We start from the raw sequence: 13601 nt of genomic DNA on the forward strand, positions 1-13601 counted from the left end.
ACCTGTTGGTTTATTGCCATCTAAAACTAAAATAAGCATTTTGTGCCTTTACATACAATTGATCTGTTTCCAAGGAGTATGGTGTCCTGGAATGGCCCAGTTTCAAGCATGCCTTGGGATAAATGATCCATTCTGAACATCCTAGAGGGCAATAATAAGAGAATACAACTGTCTTCATTGCTAATAAATAAACATGAAAACTATGTCAACCTGTTGGGAATCTTTCCTGGGATTGAAAATGATAATTCAACCATTCTATGTTTAAAAGGAAAAGATCATATTGCACAATTGTTCTGCAAACATGGCAAACCAAAGATCATGTGCAGACATTTCCTTTCTGTTAAACCAATCTATTTGAGTCCTGATGAGTGGTTATCAATATCAGTGAAAAACAGAAAATGTTCCCCTCCTCACTTCAGGACATAAAGTGTGGAGCCACCTCTAAATAATTTAACAAGATTAGTGGCGAGCAACAAAGAAAGAGGTTTGAGGCTTACTTGTTTTGGGTATAATCTTAATTTTGTATTTTTACACATTCAATCAATACATAATTACAATGAGTATACATTAATGATTTTACTCTAGTCCTGTTAGCACTTTACAGGATTCTGGTACTTCAGACTATACATAAGTGCTCTACTTATAAATAACTACAATTTGACCGTATTTGTCATATACGCCCCAACACGTTTTGCCACAATTAGGCTTCCTCAGGGATGTGATAGTAAACAAACTTTACGATCTATAAGCGATGAAAATCAGTTAAGAGAACATTATATGTGATAAGAACAATAGGTGAAGATTTGGCGAGGTCTCAGCTGGAATAATTTCCGGATAAAGAATTCCTTAATTATATATTTTTAGCCGATTGCTGGTAATAGTACATAGGAAGTGTCAACACGCTCCCTCACTGTCAACTTTTTCCTTCATTCTTTAATTGGTTTCAGCACTTCAGCTTTGATTGCTACAGCAATATAGTTTTAGTCATATGGGCATATACCAAAATTGTTAGCTGCAGTGCACGTGTATTTTTCTTCTGAAATAAAAATCCTGTCTCGTCCTTATGAAAATTATTATACCTTGTCCTTATGTCACCAATATTATACTGCTTGTACCCAAGGTTGAAGCACAAAGAGCCCCAGTTGACTGTTTTCTACATCTGCCAGTGCTTATGATTGGGGAACCTCAAAGAATACTGCTAACCCAAATATTTTTATTGATATAAGTGTATCTTTACCTAAAGTCTCTAAAAAAAATGGGATGGAATAGAAAAATGGTAAAAACCCAGGTTTCCAAATGCAGTTCTAACTTTCTGCCACTCCATATCCATGTAAAGATATACTTTTAGTCTGAATATCTGTTCACTCACAGCAAATCTCCTGTGGGAGTTGTCTTAATATTGCCCTACATACTTTTTTCTTGTCCACGTGTACCCTGCTATGCGCTCCGAAGATGTTCCGACATTCAAGGATAATAATATGCACACTGCAATACAAATACAAGTTCTTTCAGGAATGCCGGGATGGAGTTGAATGCCCTCCATCACCTCACGTAACAACATCACCAACCTTTATTGAAAGTTCTGGTGCACAAAGAAAGTGAATTTCAGCCTATTAAATTGAAGAAAGATCATACTTACTGCCTCTGAGCACCCATTTTTTTTGAAGGAAACATTTGTTGTGAGTCCTGTGAAACTGATAAACATCATACTGAAAAAGAAATGTATGACCCCCTTTTGAAATCTTACTGTTAACTGAGGTTCCGTTTAATATATTTTTTTATAGAGTGCTGTTAATTCTAAGTTTCAAAGATTTCCCTTTCCCTAGCAGTGTCATATGAAAAATATGTTTTAGAAGAGTCAGGGAAGACGAGAACCTCCATTAGATATATTCCACAGTCTCTCTGGTATAGATTTACCCCGGTTTATTACCTGTATGAAGAGCTGAAATGACAAAGGTGGCACATTTCCCATATGAGAACCCCTGGAAGCTAAAGCAGGACTTGACAGGACTTGTTCCTGACACCCTCACTTCAAATAATGGTTTGCTTTTTGCTCTGTTACCTCATAAGTGCCAAAGGGCACGTGGCAAACTCAGGTACTGTGTATTAACAAAAAGAGAAAAGTTGCAAGCGTTTATAGTCTAGTCCAGTACAGATTTATTGGAGTTCCATGGACAAACTGATCAGTTCCATGTCACTAATCCCCGTGCCTTCTCCTGTATAACCCACTCCCCTGCTGCCCCATGCACTCCCCTGCTGCCAGCACAAACTCTGCTCAGGAATCCCATTCCCTGGGCACTTTCTGGCTCAGATCATGTTTCTCTTTTGACACCTGCCCCTTTACCTCAGAGGACTAGAATATTTGGCAGACACCATCCACCTGCACGCAGAAATGTGAACACCTTCTGAACTGCCTCTTCTCCAGCACTCCCTCTGGTGGTGGGTTCAGATACCTGCAGGTCACATGGTCTGCTTTAACATGATCTTCCCTATATAAGGAAGTGAATGGCAATAGGACGTTGTGTGAACAAGGAGTTCTCCTAAGCTCTGCTTTCAGGTTCCCATGCGCATTCCCTGTTCCTGCTTCTAACTCTCTAGTATACCGACCTTGGCTCTGTCCAACTACTGATTGCCACCAGCCCTGACCTTTGGCTTGTCCGACTATGCTTCTGTCTCATGCTCCTGTACTACACTTTGGTCCTACCCAGTCAACAGTTACCAGCAAACTGGACACAACCTCCTAAAGTCCATTGGCCCTTGCAGGGTGCACTGGTGAAGCCGGAGGCTAGTGTCTTGGACTCTGCACCCTGTACATGTCTCTGCCAAGCAGGCTGGTGACACATAGGGTCATTTTTCCAATTGACTGGTAGAATATTATATGGGCAGCTTATATTCTTATTGACTTTACAGATACTGTAACTATGTACTTTTTCATTTTAGCTTTATCATAGGCAGTACAAACTTTTAAATTGAAAAAAAATAGGAACAGGTTGGTGGCTATGATAGGGAGGGATTTGGGTGTAGCTAGGGCCAGTCCCTGGGTAAAGACAGAGATATCCCGATATATCTTTTTCTGTGTTTGAAATGTTGGAGAGTATGAAATAATATAGTACCTGTTGTTTACTTGATGCCACTACATGCAAGCAAGTACATACACCAATCATTAGACTGATGGCTGAATCATGTCTTTACCTCTGACTGTTTTATGTCTATGACCAAGTAGCTATTTTACTTATGATTTATCCAGTGGGGGTGTTTACCATGATATTCTCTTTCAATTATAAACCTGGTCTCAATATGACAAAAGTTAATAATCTGCATATGATTCATTTAAACAGAAGCAAACGGTGTAAATATGAATATATTGCATCCCACAGCTAAGTATTCATTTATGTGACAGTCTAGTAGGGAAGTTGACATTTACATTAGATATTTAGGAAGGTACAGCAGTGGGTCAGAGTGGTGGAAAATTAAACTTTGACAGTAAAATATAATGCAGATATTTTTTATCTAAAATACAAATGATCACAAGTAAATTATTTTAATATTGTAATATCATTTACAAATATAGAGGGAAAAAAAAACAAGACCAACGTCTCTTGGTCATTTTAACATGGGGGGAACCCCTTGAAATCCCTGCTATAATTACTATGTCAACAATTTGCAGTACATTTTATGGTGGTTATTAGGAAGAATTCGTATTACAGATAGCCAAAAAGATGATTGGTATCTTATAAACTGACTTACCACTCACAAACTGCTCATTGCTCAAAGAGACCCTAGCAACTTTTGGAAGAACCCTGGTTAAGACTTATTGCATTAGACTTTAATCCTAGTTAACCTGTTGTTTCCACAGTTCAAGGAATAGCAACAATACTTTATCATATTCCAAATGGCAGTAGAAAAGTACCTTGCTAAAATTCTCCTGAGCAACATGATCTCACTTATATGATCAGTAGACATATTCGTTTTCATCAAATAAAATCAAATTATTTAATAATGAACCTTAAAATCCACTATCAGAGTGATAACGTGGCTGCACATCAAAGCAATGTTCTGGGGTTTCTTAACTTTTAAAGCAAATTGAACAGCCAATGTTTACTTTTCATTTTAACTTTATCATAGGCAGTACAAACATTTACATGTGCTCAAAATTTGCTGTTTTCATTACCTATGTTCTGGCGTTATCTGTCATGGAATTGGATGTACTGAGTCTGTGCAACACTGATTCATGAGATTTTGTAGGAAGTGTTTTTGACATACCAGTTCCACGGGTATCTCTTGGCATTCTGCATGAAAGCTTGGATGGTCAGTTTGTGTCTCTTGGCTGCACAATCATAACCAAGCTCAGCTTGCCTATATCACCTGTAGTCCATTCTTCCACTACTATGTCATTACCAGTGCTTATTAGGAACTAACTTCATGCCTCCCTCCCATTCCTGCTGTGTAAATGACAGTGTTTACCACAAAGACATGCAGACTACTAGAAGAAGAAGCTAACAAAGGTTGAGCAGCTGACCACTAAATACAAACTCTCAATATGGAAACTAATTATTTATTTTTTCTTTTAAAATAACATAATTTTGGAATTAATATTATTAAAGGAATTATAGTGTGAACTATATGGGGTGAAAATGGCCCCAATATTTTGATCTAAGTTAAATAGGCAGATAAACTACGTGTTTATGACTATTTTTACCTGTAAAGAAATTTTAGATTCATTCTTCCATTTTGCATTTGACTCACTTGCCAGACAACAAACGCATGTAGACAGTCTCCAGAAGTAAAACAACTTAATGTAGGACCCACCCCAGCCTGTGAATAGATAACAAATTTGCAGCAGCATACTGCTAAAATATACCAGCATTTTCCTGTGTTAGACTGACAGCAGGGAGCTAAGAAGTAAAGCTATGATTATGTCAATGTCGATCTCCTCGCTTGCTGTTCTGCTTTGCTCAAAATTACAAAAGATTTAAAGATTTAGTAACTTTTGCTAATGCTATGTAAAATTAATATTTTTTTGATATAAAACTGGAATAGATGTTTTTAATACATCTGGAGTTCTCCTTTACTTTCATTTTTTTTAAAGGAGTGGGGAAAGCTAATTAAGCCTTTTTATTTACTAAGACGTTTATATGTGATGACTGTTAAGTGTTAAACTGGAGACTTGAGAACATACGATTTGAATTGCCAGTTGGCATGTTGCTCACTATATAAAGCCAACCTATATGACTCATATACATATTTGCTGTCGAATTCACTCCGGAAATATACATTTCTGCATGTGTATGTAAAAATAATGTCATTAGGTACTTCCAAAATATATATGGAAATATTAGGATTACTTTCTGTATATCTGGTAGTGGCCCGGCAGATAAGTACTAAAGTACTCTAATCTGATGCCAGCATGTCAAACTCCATAAATATTGGACTTCACTCTTTGTGCATGCTAGTGTTTTGTGTAACATATAAGTGACTAAGCACTGACTCACACTTCTGTTCTGTACAACTGCTAATGGCTAAAAGTGACTCATAATTCACAACTCAAAATTCTTTGTATATTTAATTGTATGATCTAGATGAGTATTTAAAAAGACTGTGAAAGGAGGCTGACGTTCAAACAGTGTGGTGGTGTCAGCATACTAACAAACAGAATGTTTTGTTGCATTATTGTGTTTGTCATATTTCTGTGATTTCATTAACACTGTGGTGAGTCACCTATTGTAGTTAAATAATATGGTTCTTACTTTACAAGGCTTTTTGGATCACCAGCACTATTTCCCCAGATTCTTAATATCTGCCGCAAACAAAATGTATAGACCAAAAGTGCAAGTTTGGAGCTTATGCAGAAACAAAGCAATGGAAATATATAGGGATCAGTTAGATAATATACTTGACCTTCTTACAAGGTCCTAGGAACACCGACTATATTCCATCTGATGAGAACAAATTCCAGCACAATGCAGGACCACCTTCTCACAAGATTTTGGATCCCCATAGTCCCAGTATCATAGCACACAAGACTGAAATGAGACTACTATAGATGTGTGAGAATGCCTGTTGTGCTTTACAAATAGGTAAGCAGAAAGGATTCCCATAACATAACATTACTGACACACTGCTGACATTAGCAGATCTTCGAAGCACTGTAGCATCAGCTGTATTCATCTTGGCATCTAATTTTTTTTTCTTTTAAAAAACATTTTTTATTCATCTTGGATATTTTGATCCTGCCTTGCTGTGTTTCTCTAGCAGGTCAAAAGCAGACTCTTACTGTCATCTTATGTCACTCCTGGAAAGACCTTTAAAAAACCAATGAAAAATAAAAAAAAAGCTTGTTTGCCTCTTATATTCAAATACAGGTAGTCCCTGGGTTACATACGAGATAAGGACTGTAGGTTTGTTCTTAAGCTTAATTTGTATGTAAGTCGGAACAGGTATTTTAATAAATGCAATTAGGACAGATGTTTGTTCCAACATATTATTAGGCAGAGTGGTCTCATCCTCACTGTGAGGTAATCCCAAACAAAGCAAAAAAAAAAAAAAAAAAAAAAATATTCATTAACTTCTGGAGCAAGCTGTGCTTTGATATGCAAAAAGAAACAACTGCAGAGTTTGTCTTGGTCATTAAAGAGTTACAAGAGGCTGCAGAAAGAGCTCACCCCTCTAAGATCACCCACAACATCAGCTGTGTTTAGCAAAAGATTTCTTCTGCAAGTCATGCAAACCGCCCCCTCCCCCCTTCAAGCCTCGGCTCTGCACAGAAGCGAGCAGGGAGGCAGGCGTCTGTATGTCAGATGTCCTTAACCCTGGGACTACCTGTATATACAAAAGGATTCTGTAACATTTGAAGTCTATTCATGCATTTTTTGGATTTTAGTTTTTATAACATTATTTAGAGGTTTTTTTTCTCGATGGGTTACAAAAATATTACAAACAGAAATCACAGTATGAAAATTCATAAACAAGAGGAATACAATAACTACATTACATAAGTAGCATAATGGAACCTTCCCAAAAACAGATAATCATACAGATCAAAAATAGCATCCCAAACCATTGTATGAATCATGAACTATAAAAGGCAAAGGACATTGATGTTTCTGTTTGATAGACAATACAATAGACAAACCAAATTATTTTGACAACAGGAATATTGAGTTGAATGTGCTCCAAGGAAAGATATATTATATAACCAGGTCCCACTTACAAGTACCGTACAGAATAGAAATGGCTTGTTGTAAATAACTTCACTGCTGTACACTCTTGGCTCATGTATTCCCTAAAGTCCCTTTTGTCTTGAAACTGTAACCAAAAATACCTGGTTGCATGGAACTTCTCTTTAGTAGCCTGAATATTAGAAGTGCGGTCCTCCATAAGCCTTATTGTTAATTGGCTGAAACCACAGGGCTAAGGTGGGTGGCTCCAGAAGTCTCCACAGTAGAGGCACACACGAGTGGGGCACATTTATTAGACGTCATGCAACTGACTGGCGGTACCCTTCACTGATTGATCATTGTGATGAAGAAGGAAGTAGGTTTGGTGCTCGAGAACAGGGTGGTCTGTGAATTTTTGGACAGTTTCCCTAACCTTTCCCCAAAGGGGTCATAGCACATTGGATGACCGGAGAATGTGTTAGAGAGTCCCCCTTTCTCTGCCGCTCTATGTAGATGGGCATATACTTCCACCTAGACAGAACTTTATAACCCAATTCCTGAGTTCTACAACTAATGGAATATCTATGGGACAGTTCAATAATCCTAGTCTTCTGTTGGAGAGTGAAGGTGGTATTTACTTCCCAAGCTTGCACGAATGGTGGGGACAAATCCCCCAGTGGTTCATTAAGCACAGAAAAATCCTGGAAAGTACATGTCGCACCATCCCCTCCTCTACACAGAGACTTACAAAGGACGTCATTGGCTGTGTAAAACTTCTCTATAGAGCCAGTGTCTTAAAAAATGGGCCACCTCACTGAATTTTTCATGATTGTTGCATGATTTACAGAAGATATAACCTAGGGGACTGTATTGAGAATAAAATTTGATTACGAGTTACTGGTACTGCTGTTTGAACAGGATCCTTCTGTATTTTACTAGTTTTATATTGTGTTTGCTGAATATTTTTCTTCTAGTGCCTTACATTACAATGTTCATTTTGGAGCCCCTGTGTACCCCTTAGTGTTCTCAATTACTGAGTTTGTTATCTGTAATCCCCTTTCTTTTCGTATTTCTTTTTTAGTAAAAAAAATGTATTTGTTAAAAAAAAACTACAATTTAAAAAAAAACACTTGCAGTGCCCTCCAGAATGCTAAATAGAAGGGTAGATTTGGGAGAGTCAGTTCCTCAACTGTACTGCACTGTATTCAACTTTTGCCCCAGGCCCGGGTCTTTAAGGCCTGGGGCAAAAGTTGGGTGACCAATATTTGGGAAAATAAGGAAAGGTTGTGGTGAGATATTGGGACTGATTCATTAAAGCTCTCTGAGGCTTGAAAGGATACAAATTTCATCAGTAAAATTGAGTAATCCTGCAAACCTGGAATTGATTTGTTGAAGCTATTTGTTATTTGTTAGCAAATGTTTTAATACTGGAACAGATCTACTCCAGGTTTTTTGGATCACCAAGGTTCACTAATAAAAGTGTATATTCTCCATTCTTGAAGAGCTTTATCAAATCAGAGCCATTGCATTTACTAAAGTGCTGTGTACAGATTCTCCGAATGGTTCAACTTGAGCTTTTCTATAGGTTGCACCCAAGGCAGCACGTTAAAAGATGTGATGGAATCCATTGCTTGCATCTGCCAAGATGGCACCAGTCAACCACACTGTTTAGGTGAGCTGCTGTGTGACAGAGAGATAAGTTTGGAGTTCACAAAACCCTGGCTGCCCATCTTGAAGGAGGATGGTAGGACATGCATTGGGACCGTTTGCAATAAAAATAATAACCATAGGAACACTTGAAGAACCATTTAAGAACCATTTATTCTTAGTTATATTGATATGGCCAAACCAGGTAAAGACTGGTTAGATCTTCTCATAGTTTCATGATCCAAGGGCAACAATTCATGTATTAACAGCCAATAAATCCCCAGAAACATAGGTTCCTATGTATTTAATCTCAGTGTCTGCCCATTTAAAGGAGTAGGAGAGGGATAGCTGCCCCAGAAGACGCAGTGATAATGAGAGATTTAGGACCTCTGACTTAGTTGACCTCTGAAGTAGTTGATTTTGAAGTGTACTATCTCAGATTAGGAATTTTATAAAAACTTAGTATGACAAATATGTAATACAGAGTGCTGCCACAACACTTTATAGGGCATGCTGTGGCTTCCAATAAGAAGATTCATCACTGGGAAATCCTGTGTTCAATCTCCAATGTTAATCCTCTCAATCCTTTTGCTGTGAGTGTAATCTGATCTTCCGTTATTCAGGTCTGTTCATAACATACCAGTAAATTAGCCACTAGAGAACTGAAGAATAGCCTCAAACAAACTTCCTGTTTGCGGCATGAATATTAATGCAAAGAGACCTGGCTGCATTCTCCAAGTGATATATGTCATAGCTTTGGAAGATGAGTATAGTTGGGAGCTCAGGAGAATATCCTTCATCCTCACAGAACCATTACCTGATAGACTGGTTAGATGATTATACATCCTAAATAAAATATGAATATTGCATATAGTTATTGTGTAACTTTTATACAGCAGATGAGCTGTCTGTTTCTTTTCACGTTATTTACAGGCTTAACTTGCCCCCTAGGTTGAAAAATGATTCAAATAATTAATTTATTAAAATAACTTATTAGGTATCATATGCTCTGTTAAGGTTTCAAGCAATGAGACCCAAAAGACAGGGAGTTAACGGCTGTGTTGTTTTATCCCATATTGATCTGGTAAACCAGGCATGTTTATTGTATTAAAAGTTATTGATTGAATCAATTTTGTATGCATATAATAACAAATAGATAATAAACATTAGTATAAAACATATTAACTTAAAAAAAAAAAAAATACAACTGAAAACAATTAATATTACCTTAGATCTGACTGTGAAACATTGTTAAAAATGACATTGGGCATGACTAGATTTGTTCACTAGGAAGGACAGACCAAATTAGATAATACCACAATTTCTGAATTTGTTTTAGTGTTCGTTTATTGCCTATTTATGTTATTCATGTATCCTAAAGATTACATAATTGTTTCACTGCTCACATATAACTTACTTTTATACAATAGTTAAAATTTGCTTCAATAATAGATTTGATAATATAAAACTAATACAAATAAAAGTAGGGGAAAAGAACATGGGAAACAAAGTAAACATGTGGCTCAAAAGCCCTGTAACTTACATCTTCTAATAAATATAAAATATTCATTTATTTCCCAATTTCCAAATAAAAAAGTATCAATATACACACAAAGCGGAAGCATGGTGTATTTTACATATATGGCACACAGATCAAACAGATCATACTCTACATAGACAGATGTTTCTTTGGATGCCTTTTAATGGAGGAACATCCTTGTTTCCGTTATGTGACTACTTTGCAATGTAGTGTTTTTTCTTGTTTCCTAAAATCTGCTTTTTATGGGTCTCTTTTGTACACTCGTTTTATATTTAGTTCTATAGTTTTTTCAGTTTTATTGCATGTCCTGGGAAAAATAACAGTGCATGCATAAACATACACAGCAATTTTACTGCTTGTTCCTTTACTCTAAGCTTTAGGCTACTAATATAGTACAACATTCTTTAAAATGAACATGTCCTGTAGTCCTGGAGAAGTCTAATAAATGCTCCTTTTATTAATTTTATAGGGACTTGAGTATACCGACATCATGTCCAAATGCTGACTTGTGTGTTTGAATGCAGTTCTGTTAAATTAATATACAGAATAAATAAAAAAAAAAGACAGGTTGGACCTTCATTCTCTGCAATGCAAAGGCATCTTAGTTGGACATGGTACATCTAAGCAATGCATAGCAGGTAAAAAGCATCCACGCAACACTATTTAGGCTATTATTGATTTTCAAAGTCTATTAATTGTTGGAAATTGGCATTTATCTACAAAATGTATAACAAAATTCTGGAGGTAAGATCTATGTGATCAACTTTCTAGGCTTGTCCATTGTCAATTGAAACCACCACTACATATCTCCCATCCTATTGTGTGTGAAATTCCCTCACCTACTAGATTGTAAGCTCTTCGGGGCAGGGTCCTCTCCTCCTGTATCACTGTCTGTATTAGTCTGTCATTTGCAATCCCTATTTATTGTACAGCGCTGCGTAATATGTTGGCGCTATATAAATCCTGTTTAATAATAACAATAATAATAAAAATGGAATGTAGAATCAAGAAATCTTGTGAGAATATCTTGCATATATATATATATATATATATATATATATATAACTTATATCAGAATCTATGATGAATAAATCCAATTAACTGTTAAAGTGGACCTAAACTAAAATGGGTAGACAACCGATTTATATAAAGTTAAATTTTATTCTTTTATTTTTACCTGCAACACCATTAAAGGTAAATGTGTGTTTTTTTCTGTTTTTTAGTCTAGTTCCACTTTAACTGAAATATAATTTCACTAAATTTATTACCTGAACCAGGTCCATGCTGTTTTAATTTTGCGTATAGTACATACCTTTTTTGATTTTTTTTCCATATTACTTTACCATGATGAAGAGATCCTCAATAATTGAGTAGGTTGGTCACAGTGTGTGTAGCGCGACCATCAAAGTCCTGTTTCTATACTTATCTATGAATAACAAGTCAGCAATGCTTATGTAAGAATTTTGTATGTGTTCTAAATTGTGATAAAAATAATAAGCAGTAACAACAGTGCACAATTTCACCTCAAACATTACTCATAGCTTTCTAGTATTTAGTATATTGTCTTGATAGGGTTGCAAGCTATGGAAGACAACACAAATTTAACACTTTTTTATTCATAATTATTCTTGACACCTTGATATATTTTAGCTTAATCAACTTACTGTTGATTGCAACATTACAGGAAATTTTAAATATATTTATTATTTTCTATAATGTATTACCATTATTAAACATAAAACACACATTGTAAAAAAGTTGATACGACATATCTAGCAATCTAAAAATCCAATCAATAAATAAGCTGCAGTATAGGGAATATTTATAAATAGTGCAACTGCGTTATTAGCTTCGTATTTGTTTGTGCTTAACGTACTTGGGTACAAAATGTAATGGGGTTGATTTAGTAACTTTATTTGTTCACACAACAAGTGAATTATCGACTTACAAGGGATATTTGACTTAGTTCAGTAAATGAGATAAAGCTCTGCCGACTTCAACCATCCAATCATGTGCAAGCAAAAATCACATTTTTTTAGGGTATTTTTTGGACTGTGATAATTCACCTAAATTCCATTAGTAAATCATTCCCATTTCCCTTCTCTAAGCCTTTCAACAAATGCCCTCAGTTCCTGCTTCAAATTGCATTTGAGTATATAAAATATATAATAATATCAAGCCAAAGTAACTCTAGCCTTTGTGTGATCCCCTGTCGGAAACCACCAAAGCTATCCAAAAGGTTCTATGTCCACTGATTATGCCTGCTCCCTAACCTAACCAGCCTTAGACATGTCTGTCCGCTACATCATTCCTCCAGCAAACAGATTAAGGCAAGCATATTTCCAAGCTGTTATGCAAGGGTTAGGCCATGCAGCTGACATGGGATGTGATTTTATCCTGTTTATGTCCCCTGTGATAGCGCCTGTATGACTGTGAATACACTTTGGATTATTCAACTGTCCTAAACTGACTCAGTGTCAGCTGTGTTGACTGATTGCTGCATAACAAGCACAGCTTTTAGTAGGTGTCTCATAAGGTAAAATTCCCATTTATTGCAAGTTTACTTTTCCTAATTTATTTTGCTATGAGTTACTCCTGATGATGGTAGTTTTTACAAAGGTGAGAGCTATTTTATATTCTCCAATTAGTTTATTTTGCCTTTAATATTATTATTATTTATTATTATTTTGCATATTTCTGGGTTGATGCTCCTAATGTATATCTGATGTTTTAGGTAGAAAATGCTGTAGTTACAATATTATAAATATTACAAAAACTATGTACCTTACATTAAAACAAAATATAAAAAAAAAGACTAAAACAGTGATAGTGCTAAGATCTGTTTTCATACTCTACAAAATACAGAATTTGTTTTAGATTGTGGTGATCAATTTTAACTGTTTATAAATTGAAGGCCTCTAGTTTCTTCTGCACAAAGAGTTTAAAAAAATACTAGTAGTGGTAATCTTGTAAATGGTGTACAAAAGTGCAGAACTGTGCAAAAATTACCAGACTTTGTGCTGTTCATTTTATAAAAAATATTTGCCTGCACTTAAGTATACAGAATGCAACCCTTTATTAATCAGTAAAAATTTTACAATATAATGTGCAAGTTTTCAGAATTGTTATCAAATCTGTGCAAACATTTAAGCTACGTACACACTTCCAATTATTATCGTTTTTAAACGAACGACGAACGATCCTGCACGATATCTGCGAACGATCGTATAGCACCGATCCTGTACATACAGATAACG

The sequence above is a fragment of the Pyxicephalus adspersus genome, chromosome 2 (assembly GCF_032062135.1).
Source record: "Pyxicephalus adspersus chromosome 2, UCB_Pads_2.0, whole genome shotgun sequence".
In the NCBI taxonomy this organism is placed as follows: domain Eukaryota; kingdom Metazoa; phylum Chordata; class Amphibia; order Anura; family Pyxicephalidae; genus Pyxicephalus; species Pyxicephalus adspersus.